We start from the raw sequence: 11,582 nt of genomic DNA on the forward strand, positions 1-11,582 counted from the left end.
TCTTGCTTCTGGTCAAGGTGTTTTGTCGCAGCAATAGTGACCCTAAGACGCTAGGCACTTCTTCTTTAGACTAGACACTGCAGACCCCGTTTCACAGATGAAGAAACTGAGGCACGAATGGTGTGACCTGAGTGAGGCGGGTAGCTGAGACAGCCTGTCACTCACCTATTCTTGGCTCTGACGCTTTGCTGACAATCTTAGCTGAGCCCCTAGAGGTGCTGAGGGCACAGTCAGAGGCTCAGAATGTGTCCCTGGGAGGAAAGATGTGCACAGAAGTCAGTCATTTTGTCCTCTATCCAGTCATTGTCCACACGGTGGCTGACAGGTGGCAATGTATCCTCGACAACTTGTCCCTCTCTGCTACCTGGCAGAGAGCCATACCCAAATCCAGCTCTGCTCTGTCTCAGCAGTGCGAGCATCTGCAAGGCACTCACCTGTCAGCCCTCTATAGTTCTTTCGTGTGGGTATAGACGCGGGAGCGTGCCCTTGTGTCTGCTGGTGCACATGCATTTTTGCCCATATGGTCAGTCTTGAGTCTTCCTCAGGTGCCAGTCACCATAGGTTTTGAAATAAGGTTTCTCATTGGTCTGGGACTCACCGAGTAGGCTTGAATGGCTAGCCAGATAGCTAAGGCGATCTGGCAGTCTTTGCCTTCCCAAATCTGGGGTCACAAGCATGTGCTCCCCACTCTGCTTTTCATGTGGGTGCTTGGGGTCGAACCAGGTCCCCTTTAATAACGGAACCAGCTCCCCAGCGTCCTATGATGATCATTATTCCTGCCACGTGTAGTTTGGGGAAGTCGATGTCAAGGCTGAGTACTTAGCTCATAGTGTGGCACAGGAGGGTAGTATTGATGGGGAGTGTGCTAGCTAGGGCCACACACTGCAGAAAAGGCTAGACCACCGTCCCTCTGAATTGCCCCTGTAACCGTGTCTTACATTTCTGCTGGCTTACCATGCCCCAACGCTCTACTGAAGCTACTCCCCCGCAGGTCCCCAGTGGCAGCCTTCCTGACGGTGTGACCACTGTCTCCTCAGGTGCCACACTGACATCTCTGCAGCGTTCCACGCTGCCAGCTTTCCCGCTTTCCCGCCATCTTGCACTTCCGGTAAGTTTCCATGCCTCTAATTGCTTTCGTTTTGGTATTTCGAGATGAGAGTCTCACCATGTGCCCCAGGCTGGCTTGAATTCCAGGTCTTCCTGCCTCAGTTGCCTGTGTTCTGGGGCCGCACTTCTGATAACAGAGTTCATCCTTCCCACCCATTTGTCAATCCCATCGGTAGCTGAGTGTTTATTCCAGGATTTGGTGACCTGGTGACCACAGACTTTTCTCTGGGGAGAGCCAAAGCTGCAGTCACTCAATAGCTCTCCATTTTTATTCACCAAGCTAACTATTGTGTGAGAAGCTCAGTAGGGTTCTTGTGATGTCCCTATTCTCATGCGACACGAACCTACCACAGGAGATGAACAGGGGCAGGGACAAAGAGAAGCAAATGATTATCAGCCCCCAAGTGTACACAGACCTGTGACAGCCCTGTCTCCCATGACCTCCTGTGCCTATCAGCTATATTTCTTCTTCCCAGCAGTTAAGAATGACCCTTCATGAAAGCTCAGCTGTGATCTAACTCTGAGTCCAGCTCCATCATGATGCAGACACTGGGATGAACTAGGGTCTCAAGTAGCTCTGAGAACTCAGTGAGTTCAACCCAGTAATCATGATGACTAGCATAGTGTCAGATAATGTGGTCCAAGCCTTACCCACATCACAGCATCTCATCACAGATGATCCAACCTAATAGTATCAATACAGGAGCACCTCCCTATATGGGGCCAGTCCCTTACACAAATGCATGCACACCTGCACATACACAAACACCCCCACACATGTATGAACATGTGTACACAGATGCACACCACAGAGTGGGAGGAATTGGGCATATCTGATATTTGTGATTAAATCATCTGTACAGGGCAATCTGTGTTGGGCTTCTATTGATCCAATATAAAGCCACTGTCTCCATTCTGGGTGTTTGTAGGACCTTCTGGGCCTACAAATCATGTCCTCTGGGCTACTTGGGGCCAGAGTGAAAGGTTCCCATACAAATTACTTTTGACTGAACACAGACTTTCTTCTGGGCTTTACCCTTCCATAGCTTCCTGGCTTCCTAGATCCCAGACATGCAAGAGAAGGCCTAGAAATATTCTGGCCCAGCTTCATCTCCTCTCAGAACATGAGTCAAAGCCTGTGTTCCAGGCGAACTTGTAGGAGTGTCCATGCAGCCTGTGGACCATCCGCCACTGCCAGGGTAGCTGTGGATGCAGCCCAACCCAAATCGTCAGTTTACTTAAAACATTGTAAGATTTTTCTTTGGTGATTTTCTTTTTGGGGGGGTGGTGTTTGAAACAAGGTTTCTCTGTAACTTTGGAGGCTGTCCTAGGACTTGCTTCGTAGACCAGACTGGCCTTGAATTCACAGAGATCCTCCTGTCTCTGCCCCCCCCCATGCTGGGATTAAAGGCATATGCCACCACTGCCTGATCGGCACCCGATTTAAAAAAACAAAAACAAAACCCACTTACACAGTTTTCAAGCACAGATTCTGCATTCTGTAGAAGGCAGAATTGTGTCACGGTGTCAAAGGGCTTGTGCTTCCAAAGCATTTCAGAGTGGCGTAAAGTCACACTGCAGGGCAGGGTGTGGCAATCCTGTATCATGCCATGGGTCAGGTGTAAATGCCCCAGAACTGTCTCTACTTGTTATTGCTTCCTTCCTTTTCCTTTTGCCCCATCACCTCCACCCAAGGGAATCCTCCAGCCTGCAGATACTTCAGGGAGCCATTCCTTCTGCTAACTCCCAAGTTGAACTGAGACAGACTCAGTTGATAAAAAGCATTCTAGAAGATTTCAGAAACAAAGATCTAGTCCCAAATATAATAATACGTGTAGTCCCTGTGGTCCTTACTGACTTTCACTCACCATCACTGCTGTGATGCTGCATGTGGACCTGACCGTGCCCTGCAGATAGACCCACAGTAGACAGACAGACACATCCCTCCCTGCTTCCCTCTGTCCCCTCCAGTGAGGACGCAGAGGATTGGTGAAGGCCACCGGTGTGATTCTAGATGGTGAGAAATGTCATTGTCTGGAGGGTGATGGCAGAAGGCAGGTCTCATGTCATTCATGAGCTCAAGTAAGAGCTCGTGGAGGGGAGTGTTCAAGTACGGGGACCTCAGTGTTGGGCAACTCTCTGCTTCATGACCAGGGACAGACATTCCCAGGTGACAGGAAGATTATGAGAAGATCCAGGGCAAACCTGGAGGGCAGAAAGGCTGACTTACAGTGGGGAGAGTGACCTTACCAAAGACGCAGAGCGGCTCACCCTCTGCTCTGCTCCTTCTGAGGTTTTACTGCTCCCAAGGTTGACATCCCCATGCCCTGACTCTCATCTGGCAGCTTCTTCTAATCAGCTCTGAGAAGAGGGTGAGAAACTAGATTCTGGAATGGCAGCTTGCTCTCTCTGCGCCAATGTAAATTGGAAACCCTGTGAATAACGTGGAAACAGTTACTCAGGCAGATGAAGCACATTTATTCCTCTCTTTGACAGCCAGCACCTCAGGAAGCCTTTACAGCGTGTGACCTCCATGGGAACATACGCTGGAGCTTTGCATCCTTAGACTCGGGAGTAAAGCGAGGCAGCTCCCAGTCTGATAATGAGCTTCCAATTTTGGCAGGGCCATGGAGTTACAAGGCTGGGGGAGGACAGAGGCAGAGAGCGTCAAGAGCTGTCCCAGGAAGTGCATCTGAGATCCGTAAGGAAAAGTTATTTCAAAGTCAGGGCAAGTGAGATGTGGAGCTGGCCCAGTTACTGAGATGATGTAGGGCTCCCTGGGAGGGATGTCAACTCTCACACAGCCCTGAACAATGGACAGGGCCTAAAACTGATACTCAGAGTCTGGGTTCCCAGCTAACTCACCACACACACACACACACACACACACACACACCTCTTCATATAGTTATGATTTCCCACAAGCACATACAACAGTGTCTACACAGGGCATGGCTCACTGCACATGTTTGGTGCTTGTGTGTGTGTGTGTGTGTGTGTGTGTGTGTGTGTGTGTCTAAAAGGGAATCCTAGGCTTAAGAAACAGCAATTGCAAAGACATGAGGCAAAAGCCACTTGGCAGGCTCAGCTTTGGCTAAGAGCTCTATGGAGTTGAAATACACACTGGTAGTCTGCTAGGCTATCTGCTGGGAATGGGCCTCTTGTAGTTGAAAAAAACAAAGCTAGTGTTGCTGTGAGCCTACGGTCCAAGCCCATCCATACTGGCTCTGTAATGTGCCATTATGAAGTTGATTTTTTTTCACTTTATTTGCTAAGAAGGATAAAGAAATGCCCAGAAATTTTAAAGGACTTGTTACAATCCCCAGACCCTGACTCTATGTTACATTTGTAATCAGAAAACACACTTGTCATAAATCTGTTGCTGAAAACTTGTATTGGGTCTAATTCATGTTTTTCATAGGCAGTAGGTTCCACGCCCTATTTTTCGGTGATAATTAACACACCCCAACTTCTACACCCAGTTTCAATCAACACAACCTGGCAAAAACAAACTTCTAGATACTAGTAAAATTAGGAACATGGCTAAAGGCGGCTTTCCCTAGATAAGTAACTGTTTTGCAAATAAGAAAGTACTCTTGACAGGTGTAGAATAACAATCAATCATTTGTTGTTCCACTGGAAACTGCCCAAGAAGAGGCAGAAAAACATCCTTCCATTCCCATTGCCGCAGCTTGGCGGCCTAGAAGCAGGTCTCTGCAATACTTTGCAGTGAAGGGTTCCTGGGAGAAGGAGAGGGGATTTCCCAGCCCATTAGCCACTCCAGCATTTGTGCTGTGTCTGCTAGTTGAAGCCGAAAATGCCCTGACTGGGAGTTCCTTTCCCAAGTAGTTCGGTGTAAACACAGACCCAGGAGATTCTCCTTGCTAGGCTCAATTTGAGTTGAAGCAGCCAAGCCCTCCTCCTTCTTTCAGTGTGGGTGCGGGGTGACCTCTTGTAGCCCCTGCAGTCCCCGCTGACATGCTAGCTCCCCTCCCCTGCTGGTCCCTGCAGTCTGAGCGCAGGGCCACTTGACGGGGTCACAGAAGGGTTCTGCACAAATCCCTCAGTTACTGGCTGTGTCCAGCTGGCTTTTAGACTTAAAATTCTGGAGCAGTAGCCACTGTCTTCTCCAAAGTCCCTCAGGCAGCTGCAATCTAGCGACTGAGAGAAACACGCAGGGTAGGTACCACCATACCAACGGCAAACAACAGGAGAACAAGAGGAAGGACTGAGCTTACACCTATCAGCCTCAAGGTCATTAGCGGGAGCCCACCCAGGACAGAGACTCACTGCGCAGTGCACTCAAAGATATCTAGGAGATGGGGCGATGACTCCATCTGCACACCGCTCACCTTGCAAGCATGAGAACCTGCATGGGATCCCCCAAACCCAAGTTTAAAAGAGCCAGATGCTCTGTCACCAACTTGTAATCCCAGTGCTAGGGAGACTAGACAGACAAATCCCTGGAGCTCACTGACCAGCCGTAAATTCCAAGCTGGGAAGAGATCCTGCCTGAGGAATGACACCTTACACTGTCTTCTGGTTCCCATACATGTAAGCACATGTGTATCTATCTGTCTATCTACCTATCTATCTGTCTATCTATCTACCTATCTATCTGTCTATCTATCTACCTATCTATCTATCTACCTATCTGTCTATCTATCTACCTATCTATCTGTCTATCTATCTACCTATCTATCTGTCTATCTATTATCTATCTATCATCTATCTATATCCTCCTCACATGTGTCTGCACACACACACACCTGACTAAGATCTGTCTGTCTATCTATCTATCTATCATCTATCCATATTCTCCTCACATGTGTCTACAAACACACACACACACACACCCCTGACTAAGATGCAATCTCCGCGTTTGTGCGTATTACCTTATAAGACAAGATGCACTTTGCAGATGTAGTTAAGCAACAGACGAACACACAGAGGTGGTCCCAGATTATCTCATCTGTAGAGGGGGGGCTTCCGGAGAGGAAGTGGGGGCGTGGAGATGGGAGCAGAGGATGCTGCATCATGGGGGAAATGGAGGCGAGTATGGAGAAAGCTGCCTGGCACCAGACTCAAGCAGCTGCACGAGTTGGCCACGACCTGAAATGGATTTTCCCCAAAGCCTCTGGAGGGAGCATGACCCCGCTCTTCTCTCAGCCCAGACTGAACTCTCTCCACCTTCCTGGCCTCCAGACTATGGAAAATACAAGTGTGTTGTTTGAAGGCCCCCAGGCCCCAGCAGCCACAGGAAATGGATCTGCTGTTCAAGTTCAGGGTGTTTCCAGGGCATTACTGCAATGCGGCACTTGTGCTTTCAGGAAACAGAAGTGATGGTCCAAGCTTCTGTAGGGGAGAGGGGGCAGCAAAACGGCAGTGCTGGTGACAACATCCTAAACAGAAGGACAATGGTGAGGTAAATAGCATAACCGTTATTGGCTAAGCGGAAGCCTAAACTCAGCGTTCCCCGAGAAACTTTTAAGGTAGGCCTCTGTTTACCAAGAAAACCACTACCTCCCTTATTCTCCCAAAACAATCAACTCCCCCAGGAAAGGACACCTAGTTCTGATTAATCCAAACAGCCTGTATCAGTTCAAAGACCCTGACAAATATCAAGTAAATTAGTTTGCTGTTCTCTGCCCCCAAAGACCCTTAGCAGTTTGATTCCCAATAAACCTTCCTTTCTACACACAGAGTGGTCCAGTTCCGTGTGTCAATGTCCCTCTCTTACAGGTGTCACACAATTTGAAGGATGCAGGAGAAAGCATAGGATGTGATCATAAGAATGGAGAGCCGGGTGTGGTGGTGCACACCTTTAATCCCAGCACTGGGGAGGCAGAGGCAGGCGGATTGCTGTGAGTTCAAGGCCAGCCTGGTCTACAGTTTCAGGACAGCCAGGGCTACACAGAGAAACCCTGTCTCAGAAAAAGGAAAGGAAAGGAAAGGAAAGGAAAGGAAAGGAAAGGAAGGAAGGAAGGAAGGAAGGAAGGAAGGAAGGAAGGAAGGAAGGAAGGAAGGAAGGAAGAAGACTAGTGAACAGGGATTCATCCGGTTTGAAAAGGAAGGAGGGAAACCAGCACAAACATCACAAATGCAAACGCTATCCCCCATGTAGAGGGAAAGACTTGCCATCACTGTTTTCTTTGTATGTTTCCCTGGAGGCTCTCAGGGGGATTTGGGACCGTGTGACATCTCCATGGGGAGATATGGGAGAGGGAGCCAACACAGAATGTTGGGGGACTGGAGAATGCTAATCACAAACAAATCTTCCATCTAGCTTGTTGGCACTGAGGACGGAACTCTGGGCCTCCTCCGTGCTAGGCAGGTGCTCTACCACTGAGCTACATCCCCGGCCTGATGCCATCCGGAAATGGCTGCCGCTGCGAAGGCCTGCTGCCTGCAGCCTGGCTGGCCACATCATACACCACCTGCCTTTGCTTCCGGGCTGGATGAATACTCTAGTATCCCTCTCAGACCCCTACAAACCTGCTCAAACTTCAGGGAGGGGAGCCCAGTCGTGTTCACCCCACCACACACACCCTGTTCTTATCCAGCCCCTGCTCCTGCATACTGACCCAACACCACAAGTCCATCCAAACTCCTGCACCAACTGGAGCCAAATCCTCTCAGGCCACCTTGCTTGTGTCTGCCTCAATGCTCTCCTTAGCTAAGGGAGGGAACGTGAGGCTTCCGTTCCCTTCCTCCAGACTCTCTGAATTGTCTTCAGACCTGTGTCTAGACAAACAACCAATGTGTACCAGCCCCCATCCCTTCCCTGCCTCTCCTTTCCCCGCACCTGGGACTGGTGAGGCTTCTTAAGGTCTCCAGGTCTACTGAGACTCTTCACGTCACTGCCCCAGGCTGGAAGGTGACTTTTGCCTTGGAAAGAGCTGACCCTTCTCTCCCTTGCAGCTCTAATAGGGAAGATAATTCTAGAACTATATGGACAGAAAGCAGCATGGGCAGATCACTCGGTGTTGACCGCTGTGGCCACCTGAGGCCACTGTGCATAACAGGCAGATACTGGAGACCAGAGGAACCCCAGGCTGACCTGCTATGGGGATGGACCCCTCTAGACTAGGGTCCCAGGCCTCATCTGATGGTGAGAAGCAGATCTGCCAGCCGGAAGCAGCAGAATCAGTGTGAGGAAGAGCTCTGGGGCCCCCACAAGGGCTGCTTCAGGCTCAGTGGTTCTAGGGACAGAGAGGGGCCTTCCTAGCGATCAGAGCTGAGGCTGCTCCTCTCACACACAAGGCAGAGCTGCCTTCTGGCAGGAAACACCAATAACGCTGAAAGCAGAGGAAGAGCAAAGCTGTGAGCGTTCCTCCCGGGCAGCCTAGGCAGAGCTGAATGCGTTCTATTTTTATCCTGCAGTGCTGGGTTCTGCACTACTGTAAGGGAGAGGCTCATTTTAACACAGGGAGGATGGCCCCATCATGGGTTAGCTCTGAAAGAAAAGGTCAGAGTCCTCACGGTGTGTGTGAGCGTGTGTGTGTGTGTGTGTGTGTGTGTGTGTGTGTGTGTGTGTGTGTGTGTATACAGGTGCGCACGTGAGAGCACCCTTGGGGGCCGCTCGGAGAAGTACCAGACGCTACTGCTGAGAAGCTCTGTTGCTTGAAGCCTGGAAGGGCCACATCAGGCACCATCTCACCATTGCTTCCAGGCTGGACAGGGTCTGAGCATCCTTCTCAGGCCCCTACATATCCGATCAAACTTCAGGAAGGGGACCCCAGTTGAATTCACTCCCCCCGCTCCATTCTTATCCTGTCCCTGCTCTGGCTGAGTGCTGCCCCCCCCACACACACATTGTTCTGTGGGTCCAGCCTTCCTTCACTCCGCATCCAAACTAGGGCCAAGCCCTCTCAACCCACTCCTTGCCTTTCTCTTTTCATCCAGCACTAAGTACAGAGGACCCACCACACCCTCTTCTCTTCTCACAGGCCCTCACCTCAGCTCTGCCCCCTCATCGCTCCCGCTCACAATGCACACACCAATAGCCTCCTCTTCAGCTCCCGACACCCAGTGGATGAGGCAGACTCTGGGTTACCGTGGTGGGGTGACTACCCACACCTGTCTACTCTCTGCTCCCTCAGCCCCACAGAAAGATAGTAACGGGAGAGCCAAAAGCTGTCAACGTGCAGGACTGGAGAAGATGAGCTCAGGCGCCGGCTGACTGTGGGGTAAAGGACTGGAACATTGGGGTTGGCTTCAGAATCACTTAAGGAAGGTGTACACTAACGGCATGGTGACGGGTGAAGGTGCTAGAGATGGCTGGGGAGGGCATGGAGAAACAGATTCCTCCAGAGATTCCAGTCTGAGAGGGCTAGTACTGAAGGATTAGCACAAAGCCACCAGTTGGAACCCCCAGGTACCTTCCTCTACCTACCCAAGTAGATAGAGCACACCCCTATTCCCTCCTCTCTCAAGAGGCAACAAGCAATTGTGTAAACACACCTGTCCAAGCAAAGAAAGGGAGGGGAGACTCCAGCTGAGTGTGTGTGTGGAGGGGTACCACTCTGCACCCTATATTATGGGAACCTCTGCCCCTCCCCAAATGGGCATGAAAAGATGCATCTCTTGAGGCTGGGGATGTAACTCAGTTGATAGAGTGCTTGCCTAGAATGCACCAAACCCTGGGTTCGACACCAAGTACCGCATTAAGTCAGGCATGATAGAACGTGCCTATAACCCCAGCACTGTGGAGGAGGTGGTAAGAGGAACAGAAATTCAAAGGCCACCCTTGACTACATAGTGAGTTCAAAGCCAGGATGGACTAAATGAGAGACTGTCTCAAAATTTTAAAAAAATGAAAACATTATTTTAAAAAAAGGTGTCAGCTGCCCACTGACAGCAGGGATTCCCCAGCAAGAAATTCAGGTCACCACCTATTTTAGGGTTCTCCAGAGACCAGTGGGAAAGATTGGATAGACAGATGAGTGGGTAGATGGATAGATAGACAGACAGATTTATTATAAAGGCTTCGTGAAACTGAACATCTTCAGTCTTGAGCACAGTGACTAGACTCATACCAGGGTACAGCAGAGCAAAATTTTAAAAAACTTAATCTTAATAGCTAAGAGTTAATCATGTTTTATTAAATTCCAAGCATTGTCCTAAGAACTTTACATGTAACTCCCCACAAAGAAAAACAAAATGGGTCACAATAAGAAAAAGCAAAATGGGCTGGAAAGATGGCTCAGAGGTTAAGAGCACTGGCTGCTCTTCCAGAGGTCCTGAGTTCATTTCCCAGCACCTACTTGGTGGCTCACAACCATCTGTAATGAGGTCTGGTGCCCTTTTCTGGCCTGCAGGCATATATGCAAGACAGAACACTATATATACATAATAAATAAATCTTCAAAGAAAGAGAAAGGGAGGGAGGGAGGGAAGGAGGGAGGGAAGGAGGGAGGGAGGGAGGGAGGGAGGGAGGGAGGGAGGGAGGGAGGGAGGGAGGGAGGGAGGGAGAAAACCTGAACTGGGTTTGGTGGTATAGATCTGTAATCTCGCTGCCCAGGTGGCTGAAGCAGGAAGATCACAAGTTCAAGACCTGCCTGGCCATAGAGTCCAAGGCCAGCCTGTATCAAGAGTAAGTCAGTAAGATCAAATGTAAAGGGCTGCGGCTGTGGCTTACTGCACTTGGCTGGTATAGATCGAGATCCTGGATTCAGTCTCCAGGGCAACCCTTAAAAAGAAGGATGCAGGGAGGAGACAGAGATGAAAGTGGAGAATTAATAGAGAGGAAGAGGAGAACAAAACTCCCAATAGCAGGTTTAGTGGCGGGAGAGATGGCTCAATCATTAAGAGCACTGGCTGCTCTTCCAGAGGATCCAGGTTTGATTCCCAGCACCCACGTGGCAGCTCACAGCCATCTGTAGCTCCAGTTCCAGGGGACCCAACTCCTTCTCACACCATTCTAAAGCCCCTCAGTCTTGTCAAGATCTGGGACCTCCTGGGATCCAGTACCTTGGAGTTAGGGACCTGAGGACAAAGAGACCATTTTCATTTTAAACTAGAAGACTGATTTCATCTCCCTTCTCTTCTCCATATGGATTGTGCCTAGATGGTGATAGATGGAAACACTCTCCTGAGTCCTATTCAGCGGGTCTGTTATGGTGTCTCATCTTCCAAGTCACTCTCCAGGCAGCACAAACCTAAGAATAGCAGGAGCCGCTCACACTTCCACTGTGAGCTCAGCACCGGCAGAAGACTTTGGCAAGACACTTGAAACCATATATTATAAGCCTTTGTGTGCATATTTTCAGCCCTGTAACTCCAATTCTGAGAAAATGACTGAAGTGCAAACATTTATGTGAAAAGACATTATAGCAACATGGTTTGGAACACAGAAAGATTGGGGAAGGGCTACATTGGGGGGGGAAGCTATAGAATATTTAAGAAAATCATGGTGCAATCCCTGAATAAAACATTAGTATTAGCCGGGCGGTGGTGGCGCATGCCTTTAATCC

The sequence above is a fragment of the Mesocricetus auratus genome, unplaced genomic scaffold (genome assembly GCF_017639785.1).
Source record: "Mesocricetus auratus isolate SY011 unplaced genomic scaffold, BCM_Maur_2.0 Super-Scaffold_15014, whole genome shotgun sequence".
NCBI lineage: Eukaryota > Metazoa > Chordata > Mammalia > Rodentia > Cricetidae > Mesocricetus > Mesocricetus auratus.